Source organism: Lipotes vexillifer, unplaced genomic scaffold, assembly GCF_000442215.2.
Source record: "Lipotes vexillifer unplaced genomic scaffold, Lipotes_vexillifer_v1.1 scaffold1120, whole genome shotgun sequence".
In the NCBI taxonomy this organism is placed as follows: Eukaryota; Metazoa; Chordata; class Mammalia; order Artiodactyla; family Lipotidae; genus Lipotes; species Lipotes vexillifer.
Window position 1 is genome coordinate 797,623 of NW_006797892.1, and position 8,452 is coordinate 806,074.

General features: G+C 44.3%; 1 pseudogene; it reads left to right on the top strand.

Annotated features, from left to right (window-relative positions):
• The first annotated feature begins 7,639 nt into the window (after positions 1–7,639).
• LOC103076693 (small nuclear ribonucleoprotein Sm D2 pseudogene) lies at positions 7,640–7,990 on the top strand (annotated as a pseudogene).
• The last annotated feature ends 462 nt before the right edge of the window (positions 7,991–8,452 follow it).

Here is an 8,452-nt window from a genome sequence, read left to right on the forward strand (position 1 = left end):
CAGAATCTGCATTCGGTACATTTTTAACTCTTTGTATACCGGTGACCTCAGCCAAGCAAAAGATCCATCCGGGTTTCCTACACAAGAACTCTCCCCAGGAGAGGCCATGTGATGCAGGAGACTGAAAATACAGGGACTTGACGTCGATTCACCAACTTGCGCAGTGACATGAGCAAGATCATTTAACTTTTTAAGACGTTTGAGTTTCCCCGATATTCAATGAGCTTATAATCATGGGTACTTAAGGTCAAAAAGCTGTCATGAGGCCCAAACACAGGAAAGCGAGACATTACCTGGTTTCAGATGGTCGGAGAGTCTCTCTTACTCAGTGCAAACGTTCATTAGATGCTATGACAGAGCCACCTCCTCCTACCGTGCGGGTGAATTTTGGGGTCTGCTGCATCCCGTGCTAATATTTCGTGTATAAGTGTGACCTCCCCACACAGAAGTGGTTCTCCCTTGTGTCGAGATCTGCACAAATGGGTGTGAGACTTCAGAAATTAAACCACTCTTAGAAGGCAAATCCTAGTTAGAGTGGTGGAGGTAATTCTCTAGCCTTCCCCTGGGATTCCTATAACCAGAATTTGAGCTCTTGGTGGTGGGGGGGGTAACTGCAGCTAAGCCTCAGTCCCCTCACCTGTGAAACGAATATATAGCACTTAACTGATACTGTCAAGAAAGTGAAATGAGATAGAGTGCAAAGTTATCAACTAAGTGTGTAGTAAGCACTCAGTAAATAACTAGACCATCATTATCAACACCGTCATTATCCCGTCATCCCCATCATCATCATCGTCATCATCATCATCATCGTCATCATCATCATCATCACCATCATTTCTGTCACATCTAGGAGCTGGGTCATCCAGGAGCTAAGATTTTTAAAAAGCAACCATAGTTTAAACCATAGCTGGAAAGCCAGATTTGCAGGAGTCATTATTATTATTATTATTATTATTATTATTATTAATTTCTGTCTTGGCATTGCTGAGTCTTAGTAAGACTTCACTGGACATTCTGACCTGGCCCCAGGCATACTAGGGGTCATAAAAGAAAAATGTCCTTTTTTCACTGCAGAGTCACTATTAAAAGAGGATAACTGAGTCACTACTGCTTTCCCAAACCCAACACTGATAGTAGCAGGAGTAAGCACAAAACTGAACATTTATTGTTGACGCTGTAATAAGCACTTTGCGCACATGCTTTCATTCAACCATCACAATAAGCCAGTGAGGGAGGTATGATTGCTATTCCCATTTTACAGGTTAGGAAAGGGAGGCTTAGGGAGGTTGAAGAGCTCCCTCGAGATCATGACATCCAGGCAAGGATGATGCCTGGCACTCAGAAATACTGACGGAGCAGGGCAGAAAATTGAACCCAGGTGTTTCAACTCCAGCATCCAAGCTCATAATCATTTTGCTATACTGCCCCCGGCTTAGTGAGAAGGCCCCCAAGGGAGATGTTCTATTGTCATCCTGTGAGCGTCTAAGTATTATTTTTATTAAAGCAACTATTTCTTTACGGCTCCAGAAGTCTTCCCTCGTGGTGCCCCTGGCCCTGTCTTCATCACCTTTGGACACTGATGGTCATCGCCTCCACCATGACAAATCCTTCAAGTTTACCCAGGATGTATTGACAATATAGTCCAGGCGCTCTCTGAGTTTTATTGTCTCGCCTCCTTCCTCCTCACCTCCCACACTGCACAATCTAACTGTTTCCTAAAACAAGCTCATCTTTCTCAAGAGCACTATCAGAGACGCTGTCAATCGACAAGAAACACAATAGATTCTGAAAGATGGTAGAAAAGACTTCCGATGATGCTTACAGTCAAGGACCGCATCATCCCGGGTCGAAGGGGGAAACGCACCTGTGCGGTCTCTCTGCTTCCTCTCCTTTGGAATTCCTTTCTATTTCTAAGCTGGCCAACTAACATCTGCATGTTACCAGGTAAATAAAACTCTGAGGAGAGCAGAGCTACCCAATTAAGGGCTCCAGGTGAAAAGAAGGTGATAAAACGCTTCATTTCAGTAGGAATGTCTTTACAGAAACGCCAGAATTTGTTCACCGGTTGCATGTAAATGAGATGTGCGGGCACCATAATTACATCACCTGGCTGTCTTACTCCAGCACAGAAGCTGGGTCTCTGGTCTGTGGAAACCTTGAGGAAGGGGCCCCCTTTAGTCCCCAAAACCAAGAGGGTGTGATCCCAACAGGATAAACTTAGCTCAGCCTCTGAGCTTGCAAACCGTTCATTATAATCCCCAAACTGTCACATCGCTCCCCTAATGAGGGTGTACATCTTTGGCAGCCTCGGGACAGTAGTAACTTATTTCATGACAAATTCTGGGGGTTTTATGTGCCTGCTCCATAAGAAAAGAAATGCACCGTTTCCATAGCAATGGGATGCGGGGGTCTTTCGGGCAGCCCCGTTGTGACAGCGAAAGCCCCCGCATTCTTCTGGGAACTGTTCTTTTTGTTTTTCCTGGAAGCTCTTAAATTGTCCCCCAAGCAGTCTCCTCTGCCCCCATTTCGGAGAGGACCAAATGGCACAATCCCAGGTTTGTCAACCTGATGATTCAGCTTAGAAATTCTCAAAAGCGCTCAGAGCATCCATTACAGATCCTGGCAAATCTGAAGATGAGGCTTATCTCTCCTCTTGGATTAGAATAGAGACAAAGCATTGCAGGGAATAACACTTTTAAATGGCTGGCGATATCTGATCATGTTGACCTATGGCTTATGGAGCTGTGATGGAAATGGACTGGGGGCCAGAAAAGCCCATTTCTTGTGCCAGTTCTGCCACCAACTCTAGGCAAACAGTAAACGCTCCAGAGCCTTGCTTTGGTCATCACACTGACTTGGGTTTGACAGGACCAGCTCACCTCACTGGGTTATTGAAATGATTAGACGGGACAATATATGTAAAGAATGGTACCAGGCACTTTATAAGCAACCCATAAATGTTAGCCAGTATTTTCCCATCACCTTGACAGTCAGGTCCAACACGGCCATCCTCCTTCCAACCATCATTCAGTACTAGTAACTTTCCACTTGATCAATGGGTTTGCATTGATCAATGGGTTTGCATTGTAGAGAGAGATAAATGCTGGCCCAGCCATGAGCAGGTACAGGGTGGATCTGAAAGCTGTCTGTAACCCGAGAGGCACATGGCTTTATTTACTTCACTCCGTTAATCTGTGTGCCATGGCAGGCCCAGCCCAATCCTGGGCTACTGATGAATGTAACAGGGACCTGGTTATGTTCTATATGGCAGCCCAAGCAGTAATACTCCTGTCATTTCCTGGATGTGAAAAGTGCACCGAAATGTGAAACTGTCCACTGAGCACGCACTTAGACTGGAACTAGTGCACCAGACTCGAGGGGAAGAGACCTTTATCGAGTCTAATTCAGACTATGGGGTGAGAGCTGTTTAAATCCCCTCTGCCCTTGTTTGCCCATCGATAAAATGGGACGGTTGTTCCTTGCCTTATATTTACTGCCTACCCTCCCTGCCTTAAGTCCAGACTCTGACCATCTTACCTGGAGCATTTTGACAATTATGGGGTCCCTTCCTCCTTCCTACCCACCCTTCCTCCTTCCTACCCATGCCTCCATCCTAGACAGTCCTCCAGAATGTTCTAACGTGCAAATCTGGTTGTGTTGCTCCCCAGCTAAAACTCTCCCAATGTTTTTCACCCATGAAATTCTGGAAAAGACTCCAGAGGCCTTACCTCCCAGCATCGGGCCCTGACCATCTCTCAACCTCACCGCTCCCTCTCCATCCTCCTCTCCCATGGCTTATCCTGCTGCAGCATCCTTGCAGCTCCCAGGGTTCCCCTTCACCCTGGACACTTAACACGGTGCTCTTCACTGCATCTGCACATTAGAAGCACCTAGGAAGCTTCTAGAGGTCGCAGAACCCAACCCCACTTCCTGGAGAGCCTGATGGCATTGGTCTGGGAAATGCCAGGTGAAGGTAATTAACCGCCAGGGTTGATGATTGACCCACCACCGGATTGTGATTGCCCTTAAATATGTTGGCGACCTAGACCAATGGGTCCTTGTTTACTGTTTGCTGTGTTGTTTGACTTTGGGTGCAGAAGTTTGAGTTATTCTGACTCAGTTCACGACAAGAAGCCATCACTGTGCTCGGGCAGATCTCTCTTTTGCTTTCTCCATTTATTCCCTTTATTCCCAGTCCCAATGTCACTCCCCCTCCTTTGGTGATCACGCGCCTGTGTTCACTCTGTATCCTGTCCTTTTTTTGTGGCCCTGTCAGTTGCATTTTTAGGGTTTGCTCACCATTTCAATTGCATATGTGGTCAAGGGCTATGTGCCTTTCTTCTTTGCACCCAGCGCTATTTTTGGGGGGGAGGGTTTGGGGGGATTTTGGGTTTTGGTTTTTGGTTTTTTTCAGTACTCTACAAATTACACTTTATTAAGACCAAGTACTATGCTGAGTAAAATTGGGAAGATCTTGATTTCGTTTGACCATATAAAAATGGAAATTCCTTTTAGCTTTACTTCTTAATGAATTCCACTCTCCCCCGCCCCAGAAAAATCCCATACATGTGCATACACACACACGTACACGTACACTTCAAAAACAACATCTAAGTGACCTCTTTGGAAAAGGTTATTGGGGCAGTTTTAGTGATTTTCCTTAAATCACTCACTCCCCTAGAGTATTGTAACTACATCAGTAGAGTCTGCTACCAAAGATGTCCCAGAGCTATGTTTTTAAGAACACTATGTTGGTACCAAAATTCCTGATCATCATTCTAAAGATTCACGGAAGGACTTCCCCGGTGGTGCAGTGGTTAAAAATCCGCCTGCCAATTCAGGGGACACGGATTCAGTCCCTGGTCCAGGAAGATCCCATGTGCCAGGGAGTAACTAAGCCTGTGTACCATAACTACTGAGCCTGCGCTCTAGAGCCCGCGAGCCACAACTACAGAAGCCTGCACACCTAGAGCCCTTGCTCCACAACAAGGGAAGCCACCGCAATGAGAAGCCCGCACGCCGCAACGAAGAGTAGCCCCCGCTCGCTGCAACTAGAGAAAAGCCCACATGCATCAACGAAGACCCAACACAGCCAAAAAAAAAAAGATTCACCAAATGCACAATGTTCATCCCCCAGGGACCAGGTCCACTTGGCCTCCAACCCCCATATCACAATGTCAGAGTAAATATCTCTGCGCATAACCCTTAGGAGCCCAGCTGAGAATCTCTTGAAGATACATACCCAGAAATGCATTTGTCAGGACGTGGGGCATATATGTTTCCATGTTAACTGACCAAGTGTTACCAAACAGTTCTTCAGAATGGCTGCACCAATCCACACTCCCAGGCCAATGTTTCATTTGTCTATTTCAATATTTGGGGGCTGAGGATCTGTCTGAGAATCTGATGAGACACTTGGAAACTTTTCTCCAGAAAAAGTAAATATTATCATAATAATCATTAAAACAATATTTATGTATTAAAATAACAATATTAATATTTATTTATCCAGATACATGTATTAGTTTATTAAATTTTTTCAACAACTTATAAAGGTTCGCATTACTATTTTTTAATTGTGATAACATATAACATGCAATTAACCATTTTAAAGTGTACAATTCAGTGGCACTGAATACATTCACAATGTTGTATAACCACCACCTCTCTCTAGTTTCAAAACTTTTTAAATTTAATTTAATTTTTTCAGATTTACTGAGATATAATTGATACATAAAACTGTGTAAGTTGAAGGTATACAATGTGTTGATTTGATACATTTGTAAATTGCAAAATGATTACTAAGATACTACTAGCTACCAACTCCATCTCATCACCCCAGATGAACACTCCATCTTCTTTAAATAATCACTCGCGTTCCCCTTCCTTCACCCCGCAGGGACAACCAGGAATACGCTTTCTGTCTCTATGGATTTGACAATTCTGGACCTTTTATACAAAAGCAATAGTACAATTTGTGACCTCTTGTGTCTGGCCTCTTTTACTTAGCGTAACATTTTCAAGGTTCATCCATGTTGTAGCATGTAACAGTATTTCATTTCTTTTTATGGCTGAATAATATTTTATGTATACACCATAAAATGAAATAAACATTTAGAGATTTCTATGTGGGCATATGTTTTCATTTCCCTAGGAGTGAAATTGTTGCATCATAGGGTAATTCTATGTTTAACTCTTTGAGGAACCCCCAAACAGTTTTCCACAGTGGCTGTACCATTTTTACATCCCCATCAACAATGTCCAAGAGTTATTTCTTCATATTCTTACCAACACTTGTTATTTTCTGTTTTTATATTGTTGTTATAGCCATCCTAGTGAGTCCTTGTGGTTTTGATTTGCATTTTCTTTTTGTTTTAATTGAAGCACAGTTGACTTACAATATTGTGTTAGTTTCAGGCGTACAGCAAAGTGATTCGATTTTATAGATACACGTATCCTTTCTTTTGATTCTTTTCCATTATTGTCTATTACAAGATATTGAATGTAGTTCCCTGTGCTACCCAGTAAATCCTTTTTGCTTATCTATTTTATATGTGGTAATGTGTATCTGTTAATCCTGTACTCTTCATTTGTCCCTCCCCACCCAATTTGCATTTCCTTACATGGCCAGTGACATGGAACATCTTTTCATATGCGTTTTGGCCATTTGTACATCTTCTTTGGAGAAGCACCTATTCAGGTCCAGAGGCAGATATTACTATTAGCTTCATTTTCTAAATTAAGGAATTGAGGCCAAACTGGTTTGGGAACCGAGGTGACCAGATAGCAGAGCCAGTGAATAAGAATGCCCCACTTTGCATTAGACTTGTGGAAAGGGAGTTACTGAACACCCTCCACCAAGATTCCATAGACTTCACATTCAGAATTCTGCCTGGGACGGTGAGTCTAGTACAAGATGAGGTGTGTGATTCTCAGTATAAGCTCGGACAAATGAATGAAGCAACTACAAGTCCCTTCAGAGCTTCCTTTGCCTCAAAAGAAACAACTTTATCACACAAGAATTCATAATTCAGCCTCAGATTCTGTGTGCACCCCAGGACAGCTCCAGAGCATGCCCCACCCTCTGCAAGCTGAGGCCGCCTGCCTAGTGCCTTAAGGGCCGCCAGTGGAAGCCTGGATGTCTAGTCAGTGTTGTTATTACATCTGGATCAACTCTTAATCTTTCAGTTTAGCTTTGAGCTGCTTGGTGACCTCTGACAGATCAGGTATAAATCATTCCACCCTGCCCAGGTAAGAGGCATCACGCCAGCTGTGGCCCCGTGATATCTGAGATTTTCTTGGAGGCCAGACCTCCAAGGTGGTGCGTGGTTCTCAGCCATGACCAGTTCAAAGGCAGGCAGATTCCTTGGCTTTAGTGAAAGGTGAAATCAGCGACAGCGTGTCAACTCTGTCTTTGCTCTAGGTAGAAAGAGGCCACGCATCGCATCCATTGACAAAGTATCTCAGTGCTGGGAGTCACTTTCTGGGACGCCATGAGGCTAATTTACATTATTGATCTAGTTCAGAATTTGTACTTTTAGAATTCAGAGAAGCAGGCAGTGAAAAGTGAAAAGAGGACGAAGCAACGCAGAGGAGACAGTAGCGACTTGAGAGCGCGGCCACCACCGCCGCCAGCATGAGCCTCCCCAACAAGCCCAAGGGTGAGATGACCCCGGCGGAGCCGTAGAAGCGGGAGGAGGGGAAGTTTAACACGAGGCCACTCTCCGTGCTCACCCAGTGGGTCAAGAACAACACCCAAGTGCTCAACCGCCGCAACAAGAAGCTCCTGGGCCACGTGAAGGCCTTCGACAGGCACTGCAACATGGTGCTGGAGAATGTGAAAGAGTTGTGGACCGAAGTCCCCAAGAATGGTAAGGGCAAGAAGAAGTCCAAGCCAGTCAACAAGGACCGCTACATCTCAAAGATGTGCCTGCGTGGGGACCCGGTCATGGTGGTCCTGCGGAACCCGCTCATCGCATGCAAGTAGGAGCCTCCTCCCGGCCGTCAGAACTTGCCCCCTCGTTCTGCGAGGAACTGCCCTTTGTGCTGGGAATAATAAAGTCATGTGTTTTTTCTAAAAAAAAAAAGGAAAAAGAAAAAGAAATATTTAGTGATCACCTCCTATGGGTTAAGAGTGGAATCAACACCATCACATAATAAACCATTTAATCTCTCCAGCCATCCCATGAATTGATTATTATTGTCACCATTATCTTACAGGGAGCAGTTTTATTTTTTTTAACTTTTTATCTTATATTGGTGTATAGCTGGTTAACAATGTTGTGAGAGTTTCAGGTGCACAGTAAAGCAACTCAGCTATACATATACGTGTATCCATTTTCCCCCAAGCTCCCCTCTACAGGGAGGAGTTTTAGTTCTGAGAGTTAAATGGCCTTCCTGAGGTCATAGGGCTAGTAAGGGCTGAGGCTAAAATCCAAATCTGTCAGAC